The sequence below is a fragment of the Lycorma delicatula genome, chromosome 12 (genome assembly GCF_047948215.1).
Source record: "Lycorma delicatula isolate Av1 chromosome 12, ASM4794821v1, whole genome shotgun sequence".
In the NCBI taxonomy this organism is placed as follows: Eukaryota; Metazoa; Arthropoda; class Insecta; order Hemiptera; family Fulgoridae; genus Lycorma; species Lycorma delicatula.
The window spans coordinates 1,966,465-1,981,646 of NC_134466.1; positions in this window are offsets into that span (position 1 = coordinate 1,966,465).

Sequence of the window (15,182 nt, forward strand, 5' to 3'; positions counted from 1 at the left end):
GTATTAAGCACTGGATTTAGGAATGAATTAATTTTTTTCAGTCTTATTGATGTCTTAAGTTTGTTAACAGTGCAGTGTCATAATGCCTCGAAATTGTGTAAATGATGCGATGCCTTTGATATGTATGTGGTGAGTTTACTGTAAAATCATATTGAAAAACATTACACCTTTAATTAAAAATGCATATCATTTGTACTTTCAATGTAAAATTGATCGGGATAAGACACGGGCTTCTCATATAATACGCACTAATTGTTGTGTATATTTAAGAGGATAGCTGAAAGGTACACAGAAGGCTCTGCCATTTGGTGTACCTGTGGTTTGGTGTGAACCAAAGCATCATGTAACCGATAGTTTTGTTTAACAAGTTTGTCTGGAATTTCTAAAAAAATTTAGACATACTGTAAAATACCCTTCATTGCAATCTGCAATCAGGCCTGTACCTACAGTGAAATTATTCCGGTTCCTGAGCCACCTGTAAATGTATGTTTGGAAAGCAGCAATGAAGAATCGGGCAGTACTGAAGAAGACAACAATGATTTTGATTTTGAATTATCTTCCAATAAGCCACATCTTGTATCACAAGGTAAATTATTAAATGACTATGTTAGGGTCAACGTAGGATCAAGACTGCAAGGTCAGATTTTACTTCAAAAAAATACAAAAATATCGGGCTTTTGAAGTACTTCATCAATAAAATACTGAGAAAGTATTTTATTGAAAATAATTTGATTTATTCCACAAATATTGATGAGTTTATGTTACACTTGGACAAGTTCATAAACCTTAGGACTGCGCCTTTTCATAGATTCGTCCAAGTATAGTTTAAAAGTGGTTCTACTACACAATGGTAGCAAATATCCTTCGATACCAATCGCTTGTGGTATTAATTTGAAAGAGACATACGATGTGATGAAGGACGTTCTTGAAAAAATAAAATATAAAAAAACAGCTGGAACGTATGTGGTGATTTGAAAGTTATAGCTATTTTGCTAGGCTATACTAAGTGCTTGTGGTTTTTTTGTGAACGGGACAGCCGAGCTAGGGATAAACATTACTTTACCAAAGAGTGGAAGAAACGAGACAACTTAACTCCAAATGGGAAAAATATTATTTACGACCCCTTACTTGAACCGAAAAAAATATTTTTACCCCCTCTCCATATCAAGCTAAGACTAATGGAAAATCTTTTAAAAGCAATGAAGAAGGATAGCCCTGGATTTTTGAACATCAGGCATAAATTTCCAAATGTAAGTGAAGGAAAAATTAAAGAAGGATTATTTGTTGGTCCTCAAGTAAGAGAGTTGGTCAAAGATGATGTATTTAATTCGATGTTAAATATTGTAGAAAGTGTAGCTTGGGTTTCATTTAAAGACGTTTGTAAAAGTTTTCTTGACAAACAAAAATGCGACCGTTACCACAATATTGTTAATCATCTTCTTACTTTCGTACAGAGCTATAGTATGTAATATGTTATTGAAAATACATTTCCTCCACTCGCACCTGGATTTTTTCCCGGAGAATCTCTGAGATTTAAGTGACGAACACTGTGAACATTTCCGTGATGGAAAGTCACTATAAAGGGAAATGGAATACTAGCCGAGATTTCCAAATAATTTCTCTTAATAGATCATACATTAATTAGCTAATAATCATAATTTTAAAAGTTCTACAGTTATAGAGTCCCTCCTGGATGCTTCATTATTTTTTTTTTAGAGATTGATTATATATTGTTTATTTGGGAAACTTAAATTTTCTTTAGTTATAAATATTTTATATTAACCAAAAATAATAAAAAATTTCTTATTTGTTTTCATTTTTATTTATATAATTTTTTTCAGAATTAAAGTCTCTAAAAAGTGTAATTTTTTTTGTTTGTTAGTGTTGATTAGTTGAAGTTTGAATAATTAGACGAATCCATATTGAGTTATGTAGTATTTATTCATTTGTAGAATACATTTTTGATTAGATATATTTGGTAGCCTTGTTTGTTGTAATTTGATTTCAGTTTAGTAATAACACATTGAATATTAATGATACATATAATATTTTGAGTATTTGAAGTATATTGAATAGGATTGATGTAAATGATTGATTGAATTGCTTAATTCATTGTATGTTACCGTCCCACTACTTATCATCTTGTGTACTGTGTCTAGAATCGAATCAGCTGAGCTTTAGCGCTGAGAAAAAGAATTACAACAATCAAGGCTGCCATTACAATATTTTAAATAAGAAGAAAACATGATATTAAAACTTAACAATTTGTAAATAACGAAGTTATTTTACTCCAAACTTAAAAAAAGTGTATTTTCCAACAAAACATTTTGTGTTTTACCATGTTTTTCTTAAAACCTAAGTGAGAGAGAGGTCTGGGACCATTTTTATTTTATTTTTGACATCAGAAACTATATTAAGTACCAAATTTTACCAAATTAAGTACCAAACGGGGGTCACTTACTAGAAGCATATTCAATAAAACTAGGTCTATATATAACAAGATTAAACTTGACTTCTATTCCAGTAACTTATAAATTAAATATTTATATACTAACACACTGCATGTTAATAACACACACACAAATGCAGTTAAATGTAAATAGTTTACTCACTACTATACACAAGTATACTTACTTGTGTATAGTCTTACACGCACAGTCTTAATATAATAAAAAAGCTTAATATTATATTTATAGGTCTCTTATCAAGAGATAACGCAAACAAAAGAAATAAATTTAACTCTGTTCAAGCCACAATAGCTTATCACTGTAAGCTATTGTTATTAATAATATAAAGTAATTATAGATAAGATTACTTGTCTATTGTCTTAACTTATTTTCACTAGCCTCAACAGCCAATTTAACATTGGCTCTTATGGAGAAAAACATTACGACAGTGAAAAAAAAAAAACGTAATTACAGCACAGTCCGGTCACCAAAATTCACAAAATCTTACACAATTGTCCGTTATCCTTACCTCGAAATGATTCACTACTTGTCCAATAAAAAAGCCGCAAAAAACCAAACCAAAAACGCATAAACCGCAGAGCAAGAAATACATGTCCACTCAGGCTGAGTATCCATACTCGACTCATATCCAAGAATTTTAGTACTGTTCAATTTCACAGAGGAAGCAGAAAGCTGGGCTATATATTTTGCGAGTCAAAAATTGCTGACAAACCTGTTTTCTGACCTATGTTTATATGAATTTTATATTGGCTATAGGATCATCTCCCGAGAGATGCCGTGAAATCTGTAATAACTATATATATTAATTAAGTTTTGTAATACACTTTTTCAATGTAGTTTCCTTCTGTTATACTACATCTCTCTTGCCAGTTTCTATAAAGTTGGAAACATTACTAGGATACATTTTGATGTGTACCCAGATTCTTCATTGCATCAGTCTTCATGTAATCAGCATATTTGTATTTTTCTCCTTCAGAACATTTTTAAGCAAGGAAACAAATACAAATAAAAAATAAGCTAGTGCTAAATCAGAAAACTATGATGGATGCTCCAGAGTTCGTACATAGTCTCATGCCAGGTATCAGATGAGCACAAATATGTACTGCTGCATTGTAATGCAAAAGAAAACAATTCTTTATTTCCTATTCTTCAAGTTGATTCTTCCCAACTCTTTCCTGTAAACAAAAAAGTATAATGAAGTAGATTTCCTTGTTGGTATTGTTCATTTCAAATTCAGGAATGTATTTGTTTTGAATGATATCCTGCAAATCAAAAAAAACTTTTAAAAATTTACTTCTATCCAAATGATATCTCTGTGATTGTGATTATGTTTGTTATACACTCTTGAAAACAGGTGTTTTGTTTGTCTATGGGTCATACAAAAAACAAAAATTTCTCCTGTTATGATCTTGATAGGTCCATTCTGTGGTGGTGCCCTGCCATTGTCATGTGGGATATTTTCTAATCTGCAGATAACATTTTTGGAAGTTCAGACCATTATGTAGAATATTGTGATAATTTCAGACTAGGATGTTATTTCCTTGACAGTTTCTTTTCTACCATTTCAAACAAAATTTTGACATGCTCAGTATTATCGTGGTAGATTTGAGTATCTGCTACGAATATCATTTAAGCAATAGTACAACCATCTCTTAAATACTTACAGAGATTGTAATCTGCTGATTTGTTCATTACTGCTTCACATATGCTTGTTCAAGCAGTCATAATGTTCCTGATGATTTTTTTTTTGTAAGTAAAATACAGAATTTGATATGTGTGCTGTCACACAGCACCTTATTTCAATTGCTATCAATATGAGGCAATTCTGGGAATTTTTTTATTCTACTGTATGTGTAGTTTTGTGAGAACAGAGAAATACTGATATGAACATTCCAAGCATGCTATTAAAGTATATATATATATAAAATATTTTATTTTTATCTTATAGAATTTGTACTGATATGAACTCATATCAGGAACATATTTTTATCTTATCTGGAAATAAACAAAAAAAAGTAATTTGCATGCTGTAATATATATAAGGAGTGTTAATAAAGTAAAATGAAATTCAACAAATAACTCTTTCACCTTAAAATAATCTACTATTTAATATTATTAACACCTAGCAACCATGGGAGAATGCAAATCAAAAATTAAATGGAAAGAATGGCAGTTGTAACATATCCTTTTAAAGGCATTAAAAACAAAAATTTTATCATAAAATAAAAACTTTGGGCTATAACAATGTAGCCAAAATGACAGCAACTTGATTTTTTCACAGCTTGTTTCAAAAGTGACCTTTATAGTGGTACAAATTTTGAATTATATATTATCACCATAAACAACAAAAAATAAAAACCAACGTCAGTGCAAACATGAGTTAATAAAAAAAAGCTTTTTGAATCCATGGATTCATCATCAGTTATTAAAATAATATACTATCTTTGGCAATTATTAATTTCACTGTTTGTTAAAACTGATAGTGATAGGGGTAGATTTATTGCCAGAGATAATATTTGATTGTACTCAAAAGTTGAGGAAAGGTTCTTCTTTGTTCTAACCTTGTCTTGTGTATGAGATCCCAGTGAGGCAGATTTAAAAATGAACATCCTGTTTATATGTCTCAATAATAACTGGTATTTTAATTAAGAAAAACTCAATTTTTGTTGACAATATTTAATATTTTTGTTTTTGTAATGTAAAGTACAATATAGGAGGTTAAATATGGAATTATATGTTATCCAAGTGCTCCATAGGTCTGTTGGTAGTGTCCATTCTTTTTAAAACTTTTCAACCATATATTCACATATCTGTCACAAGGTGTTAGATCACATGACCTTGCCGGCCAGTTCTAATATTCAAATTAAAAAATTACACGACTTGGAAATTTGGTCTGCTGAAATTGGATGGTTTCATATATTTTGTGCACAGTCTTGTTGGATTCATAACTTCCACAGCCAAACCTGACAAAAAATTAATGAGCATTGTGCAATAACAAACAGCATTACCATAACAGTAACACCAGTGTTGTTCACAAAGAAAAGAGCCCAACCAACATTTTGTTTCATTTTGTGGATACATGAACACATTTGAACTGTTTTTGGCTTTTCACTTGCCCAAATTCAACAATTTTGTATATTCGTGATATCAACAACGTGGAAATGAGCCTCATCACTAAAAATTTTTCTGTTGAAATTTTTAATTCACTTTGTTGGTGTATAATTCGTTTTTATTTCAGCAAAAGTCTCTCTCTCTCTCTCTCTCTCTCTCTCTCTCTCTCTCTCATATGATATATATATATAAAGAAATATACAGGAGTAGTACATACTAATACATTTGGTTGATATTTACTTTATTTTTAATATACTTATAATAATGATGCATTCAAAGTTAGATGAAAATTGGATTTTCTCCAGCAATTAATAAAATATTAATGATATGTCATTACTCTTATAATCAATAAAACTAATAAATAAAAATGGTGGGGATTATGATTTTTTACTTTCTCACAAAATTGGATGATGTATATTATTATTTTTTTTAATGAATATAATCATGTTATGTATACAGATAAATGCAAATGAATAGACAGAAATGTATTCGGATGCTATTTACTCATTTTTATTAGAATAATGATGGATAAAAAGATTGCTGGAAAATTAATTATCTCCAATAATACCACCAGTTTTATTCTATTGATGCTATATCAGTATTTTATAATCTGTATAATCTAATAATAAAAATAAATAAAAGGGGTGGTACAGTTTTTTTTACTTTTTTGCAAAAGTGGATGATGTACACTGTGTATAATTCATTTCGAAAGATCTGCACATTCAAGTCATTAATTTTTGTATATATTGTTTTCTCCATGTTGATTTTAATTCTACAAAAAATCACTTTATTGTAGTTTTTGACTTTAAAGTTTTAAAATGAAAAATCAAAAAATTACTTATTCCCATAGCAGCTGAGAATAGTGATTTGAATTTGTTTGAATACTTTTGTGTTTACATTTTTTCCTTTTCGTATGATCCATATCTAATGATGATTATTTGCTCTTAAATAAACCAATGAAATTTGTATCAACTAATAGATTGTAAAGAATGTTATTAAATTAGTTAAGAGAGATTTTTTCCACAATATTTCATATTTCCACTATAATTATCATAATTGATTTGACTTATTTTCAGCCCTTCACTCTCAAAACTACTTTTAACACTCAGCTCCAAGTGCTAAATGTAATTTCAGAGGTACTCCAAAATGCTTAAACCACGATTATTAAAGTGACAATGCTAGGAAATAACACTCAGATCAATTAGAGGGAGTTCAGCAAACATAACCTAACCTCGTGTAATTATCCTCAAATATTAAATTGGTGGATAGTTAGGACGAGTCAATAATTGTATACAATAACCAGTTATTCAGTCTGAAAAAAATGTATATTACTAATAGTACTGAATTATGAAGTTTTTTGTGATGGTACTTACAGAAAACTTTATACGTACAAGGTACCTACAAGGTACGTAACTCAGGTGAAAAGTGTCATGTTGAGGTTATTTGTGAATTATTAGCATTAAAATTTTTTTTTTGTCCTCAGTCATTTGACTGGTTTGCTTCCTCACCTGCACTGCGCAGTAATTCCACAGGTATTTAGTCTATTCTCTGTATTTCTCTGTATTAGTTTATTCTCTAATTTTTTAAAAATGCTGAAAATTTTATTCCAGTTTACGTTATTGAATGCCTTTTCTAGGTCTATAAATGCCAAGCATGTTGGTTTGTTTTTCTTTAATCTTCCTTCTACTATTAATCTGAGGGCTAAAATTGCTTCCCTTGCCCCTATACTTTTCCTGAAACCAAATTGGTCTCTTAACACTTCTTCCACTCTCCTCTCAATACTTATGTACAGAAATCTAGTTAAGATTTTTGGCATGGCTAGTTAAGCTAATTGTTCTGTATTCTTCACATTTGTCTGCTCCTGCTTTCTTCGGTATCATGACTTTAACATTCTTTTTGAAGTCCGATGGAACTTCCTGTTTTTCATATATATTACACACCAGTTTCTATAATCTATCAATTGCTTCCTCACCTCCACTGCTCAGTAATTCTACCGGTATTCCTTCTATTGCAGGAGCCTTTCTGCCATTTAAATCTTTTAATGCTCACTTAAATTCAGATCTCAGTATTGTTTCTCCCATTTCATCCTCCTCAACTTCCTCTTCTTCATCTATAACACCATTTTCTAATTCATTTCCTCCGTATAACTCTTTAATATATTCCACCCATCTATCGACTTTACCTTTCGTATTATATATTGGTGTACCATCTTTGTTTAACACATTATTAGATTTTAATTTATGTACCCCAAAATTTTCCTTAACTTTCCTGTATGCTCCGTCTATTTTACCAATGTTCATTTCTCTTTCCACTTCTGAACACTTTTCTTTAATCCACTCTTCTTTCGCCAGTTTGCACTTCCTGTTTATAGCATTTCTTAATTGCCGATAGTTCCTTTTACTTTCTTCATCACTAGCATTCTTATATTTTCTACGTTCATCCATCAGCTGCAATATATCGTCTGAAACCCAAGGTTTTCTACCAGTTCGCTTAACCATGATATAATCTATCTGATACCTTGCAGTATCGCCTGGCTTTTTCCAAGTGTATATTCTTCTATTTATTTTTTTGTCTTCAGTCATTTGACTGGTTTGATGCAGCTCTCCAAGATTCCCTATCTAGTGCTAGTCGTTTCATTTCAGTATACCCTCTACATCCTACATCCCTAACAATTTGTTTTACGTATTCCAAACGTGGCCTGCCTACACAATTTTTTCCTTCTACCTGTCCTTCCAATATTAAAGCGACTATTCCAGGATGCCTTAGTATGTGGCCTATAAGTCTGTCTCTTCTTTTAACTATATTTTTCCAAATGCTTCTTTCTTCATCTATTTGCCGCAATACCTCTTCATTTGCCACTTTATCCACCCATCTGATTTTTAACATTCTCCTATAGCACCGCATTTTAAAAGCTTCTAATCTTTTCTTCTCAGATACTCCGATCGCCCAAGTTTCACTTCCATATAAAGGGACACTCCAAACATATACTTTCAAAACTCTTTTCCGGACATTTAAATTAATTTTTGATGTAAACAAATTATATTTCTTATTGAAGGCTCGCTTAGCTTGTGCTATTCGGCATTTTATATCGCTCCTGCTTCGTCCATCTTTAGTAATTCTACTTCCCAAATAACAAAATTCTTCTACCTCCATAATCTTTTCTCCTCCTATTTTCACATTCAGTGGTCCATCTTTGTTATTTCTACTACATTTCATTACTTTTGTTTTGTTCTTGTTTATTTTCATGCAATAGTTCTTGCGTAGGACTTCATCTATGCCGTTCATTGTTTCTTCTAAATCCTTTTTACTCTCGGCTAGAATTACTATATCATCGGCAAATCGTAGCATCTTTATCTTTTCACCTTGTACTGTTACTCCGAATCTAAATTGTTCTTTAACATCATTAACTGCTAGTTCCATGTAAAGATTAAAAAGTAACGGAGATAGGGAACATCCTTGTCGGACTCCCTTTCTTATTACGGCTTCTTTTTTATGTTCTTCAATTGTTACTGTTGCTGTTTGGTTCCTGTACATGTTAGCAATTGTTCTTCTATCTCTGTATTTGAACCCTAATTTTTTTAAAACGCTGAACATTTTATTCCAGTCTACGTTATCGAATCCTTTTCTAGGTCTATAAACGCCAAGTATGTTGGTTTGTTTTTCTTTAATCTTCCTTCTACTATTAATCTGAGGCCTAAAATTGCTTCCCTTGTCCCTATACTTTTCCTGAAACCAAATTGGTCTTCTCCTAACACTTCCTCCACTCTCCTCTCAATTCTTCTGTATAAAATTCTCGTTAAGATTTTTGATACATGACTAGTTAAACTAATTGTTCTGTATTCTTCACATTTATCTGTCCCTGCTTTCTTTGGTATCATTACTATAACACTTTTTTTGAAGTCTGACGGAAATTCCCCTTTTTCATAAATATTACACACCAGTTTGTATAATCTATCAATCGCTTCCTCACCTGCATTGCGCAGTAATTCTACTGGTATTCCGTCTATTCCAGGAGCCTTTCTGCCATTTAAATCTTTTAATGCTCTCTTAAATTCAGATCTCAGTATTGCTTCTCCCATTTCATCCTCCTCAACTTCCTCTTCTTCCTCTATAACACCATTTTCTAATTCATTTCCTTCATATAACTCTTCAATATATTCCACCCATCTATCGACTTTACCTTTCGTATTATATATTGGTGTACCATCTTTGTTTAACACATTATTAGATTTTAATTTATGTACCCCAAAATTTTCCTTAACTTTCCTGTGTGCTCCGTCTATTTTACCAATGTTCATTTCTCTTTCCACTTCTGAACACTTTTCTTTAATCCACTCTTCTTTCGCCAGTTTCCACTTCCTGTTTATAGCATTTCTTAATTGCCGATAGTTCCTTTTACTTTCTTCATCACTAGCATTCTTATATTTTCTACGTTCATCCATCAGCTGCAATATATCGTCTGAAACCCAAGGTTTTCTACCAGTTCTCTTTATTCCGCCTAAGTTTGCTTCTGCTGATTTAAGAATTTCCTTTTTAACATTCTCCCATTCTTCTTCTACATTTTCTACCTTATCTTTTTTACTCAGACCTCTTGCGATGTCCTCCACAAAATTCCTCTTTATCTCCTCTTCCTCAAGCTTCTCTAAATTCCACCGATTCATCTGACACCTTTTCTTCAGGTTTTTAAACCCCAATCTACATTTCATTATCACCAAATTATGGTCGCTATCAATGTCTGCTCCAGGGTAAGTTTTGCAGTCGACGAGTTGATTTCTAAATCTTTGCTTAACCATAATATAATCTATCAGATACCTTGCAGTATCGCCTGGCTTTTTCCAAGTGTATATTCTTCTACTATGATTTTTAAATTGGGTGTTGGCAATTACTAAATTATACTTCGTGCAAAACTCTATAAGTCGGTCCCCTCTTTCATTCCTTTTGCCCAGCCCGTATTCACCCACTATATTTCCTTCCTTGCCTTTTCCAGTGCTTGCATTCCAATCTCCTACTATTATTAAATTTTCATCTCCTTTTACGTGTTTAATTGCTTCATCAATCTCTTCGTATACACATTCTACCTCATCATCATCATGGGCGCTTGTAGGCATATAGACGTTAACAATCGTTGTCGGTTTAGGTTTTGAATTTATCCTTATTACAATGACTCTATCGCTATGCGTCTTGAAATACTCCACTCTCCTCCCTATTTTCTTGTTCATCACGAAACCTACTCCTGCCTGCCCATTATTTGACGCTGAGTTAATTACTCTAAAGTCACCCGACCAAAAGTCGCCTTCCTCTTCCCACCGAACCTCACTAATTCCTACTATATCCACGTTTACCCTATCCATTTCCCTTTTTAAATTCTCTAGCCTACCAACCTTTTTTAAGCTTCTAACATTCCACGCTCCGACTCGTAGAATGTTATTTTTTACTTTTCTGGTGACCCCTTCCTTAGTAGTCCCCACCCGGAGATCCGAACGGGGGACTATTTTACCTCCGGAATATTTTACCAAGGAAGGCGCCTCCATTATTGCTTTTGAAAATGCAGAGCCACATTTTCTTGGAAAAAAAACAGCTGTAGTTTTCCATTGCTTTCATCTGCGCAGTACTCAGAGGACTGAGTGATGTTGATATGGCCGTTTAAGTCATTGTGACTTACGCCCCTAACAACTACTGAAAGAGCTGCTGCCCTCTTTCAGGAATCATTCCTTAGTCTGGCTCTCAACAGATACCTCTCCGATATGGTTGCACCTTCGGTCCAGCTACTCTGTATCCCTGAGCACTCAAGCCCCCTCACCAACGGCAAGGTCTCATGATTCATAGAGGAGGATGGAATGCTTGCATTCCAATCTCCTACTATTATTAAATTTTCATCTCCTTTTACGTGTTTAATTGCTTCATCAATCTCTTCGTATACACATTCTACCTCATCATCATCATGGGCGCTTGTAGGCATATAGATGTTAACAATCGTTGTCGGTTTAGGTTTTGAATTTATCCTTATTACAATGACTCTATCGCTATATGTCTTGAAATACTCCACTCTCCTCCCTATTTTCTTGTTCATCACGAAACCTACTCCTGCCTGCCCATTATTTGACGCTGAGTTAATTACTCTAAAGTCACCCGACCAAAAGTCGCCTTCCTCTTCCCACCGAACCTCACTAATTCCTACTATATCCATGTTTACCCTAACCATTTCCCTTTTTAAATTTTCTTCCATTCAAATATAGTTATTTAAATATTAATGCTTGTGTCATAATTGAGTTTTTACTCCCTTCTCATATATTAAGAAAAACCAAAAAAATGTATCATTATTACAAAAAAAAATATTGTAAAATTTAAAAACTACCGTAGAGTGACCGATTTTTCTTGTTTATTGATGATTAACATGATGACCGTAACAACATATGCCAAGTCTATTGACTTTTGAATGAAGATCATCTTTCTAAATAATTGTCATCATTTTTCTCTTCAACAAAAATTGTTGACATTGATCTGTGTCATATTACATATACAGATACACATGAGAAGTATTGCAGTATAAATATAAACATGTTCTACATTAAATTAATGTACAATTCCAACAGAATGATACAGTAGAGAGTATTGTATTTGGACAGTAGAATAGCATCATACAAAATGTATAGTCAAAAAATAGTAATTAAAATTTTTTTTTTCTGTACAAAAATTCCATGAACTTGTAACATGGCTGTCCAAAGGAATTAAGCACATACTAGGTCTCATAAAAGAGATAGAATGTAAGTGTCAACAAGTATTGCTTTGTCAAAGTGTAGGTTAATTACAAAAAATTGTATTAAATTTATACCGATACGAAGAAAAAACTTTTAATTTCAAAGTTGTTTAAAAAAATTTCCAGATTGTTGGCATGCAGAAATAAGAAATATGAGTGCAAAATCACATACACTACCACAAAGCATAAAATTAATTTATTCTGTTTTCAATATATGAGTAGAATTTTTACTTTTGAAAAATTAAATGCCAATTCTCTTTTAAGTTCATTTCAATAGATTAGCTTGCTACCTGTACTTTAAAAGGTACTTCCGTAACGGTGTTATCAGAATAGGAGAACCAATAATATTTAAGTCAATGACAACACACAGTCACCTATCAATATCTCCCACAACATAAAACCAACACCGCCTTCAAAATTACTTCAGTACCAATGTTATCAAAAAAGGAAAGCAAAAAATACATCAACAAATGACAACAAACAGTCAGCTTTCATAATCTCACACTACATAAAACATCAACACATTCTAAGATTATTTCAGAAAAAAAGTTATCAAAATAGGAAACCGATAACAGTTCAACAAATGACAACACGGTCAACTTTCAATATCTCTCAAAACATTAAACCTTCACCGGCTTCTGAGATTAATTTAGTACCAATGTTATCAGGAAAGGAAAACCGGTAATAGTTCAACCAATGACACCAGACAGTCACCATTCAATGTCTCCCACTACATTAAATTATCACCTTTTTTTGAGATTACTTTAATAACAAAGTTATCAGGACAGGAAAAACGATAACAGTTAGACCAACGACAACACATAATCTCACACTACATAATCCATCACTCCCTTCTAAGATTACTTCAGTACCAATGATATCAGTATAGGATATCTGATAATAGTTCAATTAATGACAACACGGAGTCACCTATCAATATCTCCCACTACATAAAACCAACACTGCCTTCTACAATTACTTCAGTAACAATGTTTTCAGAACAGGAAAGCCGATAATAGCAACACCAATGAAAATACAAAGTTTACTTTTCATATCTTCCACTACTTTAAAGCATCTCCGCCTTCCAATAATACTTCAGTACCAATGTTATCAGAACAGGAAAACCGATAACAGTTAGACCAATGACAACACATAGTCAGCTTTCAAAATCTCGTACTACATAAAACATCACCGCCTTCTAAGATTATTTCAGTACCAATGATATCAGTATAGGAAAACCGATAATAGTTCAAACTATGACAAACAAAGTTTCATTTCAATATCTACCACTACATTAAACCAGCACTTCCTTCAAAATTTACTTAAGTAACAATATTACAGAACAATTCTTGTTAAAGAACAATTTAGATTCAGAGTAACAGTACAAGGTGAAAAGATAAAGATGCTACGATTTGCTGATGATATAGTAATTCTAGCCGAGAGTAAAAAGGATTTAGAAGAAACAATGAACGGCATAGATGAAGTCCTACGCAAAAACTATCGCATGAAAATAAACAAGAACAAAACAAAAGTAATGAAATGTAGTAGAAATAACAAAGATGGACCGCTGAATGTGAAAATAGGAGGAGAAAAGATTATGGAGGTAGAAGAATTTTGTTATTTGGGAAGTAAAATTACTAAAGATGGACGAAGCAGGAGCGATATGAAATGCCGAATAGCACAAGCTAAACGAGCCTTCAGTAAGAAATATAATTTGTTTTCATCAAAAATTAATTTAAATGTCAGGAAAAGATTTTTGAAAGTGTATGTTTGGAGTGTCGCTTTATATGGAAGTGAAACTTGGACAATCGGAGTATCTGAGAAGAAAAGATTAGAAGCTTTTGAAATGTGGTGCTATAGGAGAATGTTAAAAATCAGATGGGTGGATAAAGTGACAAATGAAGAGGTATTGCGGCAAATAGATGAAGAAAGAAGCGTTTGGAAAAATATAGTTAAAAGAAGAGACAGACTTATAGGCCACATACTAAGGCATCCTGGAATAGTCGCTTTAATATTGGAAGGACAGGTAGAAGGGAAAAATTGTGTAGGCAGGCCACGTTTAGAGTATGTAAAACAAATTGTTGGGGATGTAGGATGTAGAGGGTATTCTGAAATGAAACGACTAGCACTAGATAGGGAATCTTGGAGAGCTGCATCAAACCAGTCAAATGACTGAAGACAAAAAAAAAAAAAAAAAACAATATTACCAGATCAGGAAAGCAGGTAATATTTAAACCAGACACAACACTGTCACCTTTCAATATCTCCAAATACATAAAACCATTACTGTCTTAAATATAACTTTAGCAACTAGTTATCAGGAAAGGGAAGCTGATAAGAATTTCACCAATGACAAAATGCAGTTTACTTTCAATATCTCCCACTACGTATAACCATCACCTCCCTCTACGAACACTTCAGTACCAATGTTTTCAGAATAACATAATCAATAATAGTTTAACCAATGACAACACTCAGTCACCTTTCTATAACTTCGAATATATCAAACAATCACCGCCTTCTAACCATACTTAAGTTCAAATTTATCAGAATAAGAAAACCCATAATGGTTCAACCAATGACAAACAAAGGCTCCTTTAAAAATCCCCCACTACATTGAACTAGCACTGCTGTCTTAATTTACTTCAGTAACAATATAATCAGATCAGGAAAGCTAATAATATTAAAATCAGTGACACCTCACAGTCACCTTTCAATATCTCCCACTACATTACAGCAGCACTGCCATCTAAAATTACTACGGTAACAATGTTATCAGAAAAGGAAAGTAGATATTAATTCAACCAATGACAACACGCATTTCCTTTCAATATCTCCCACTACCT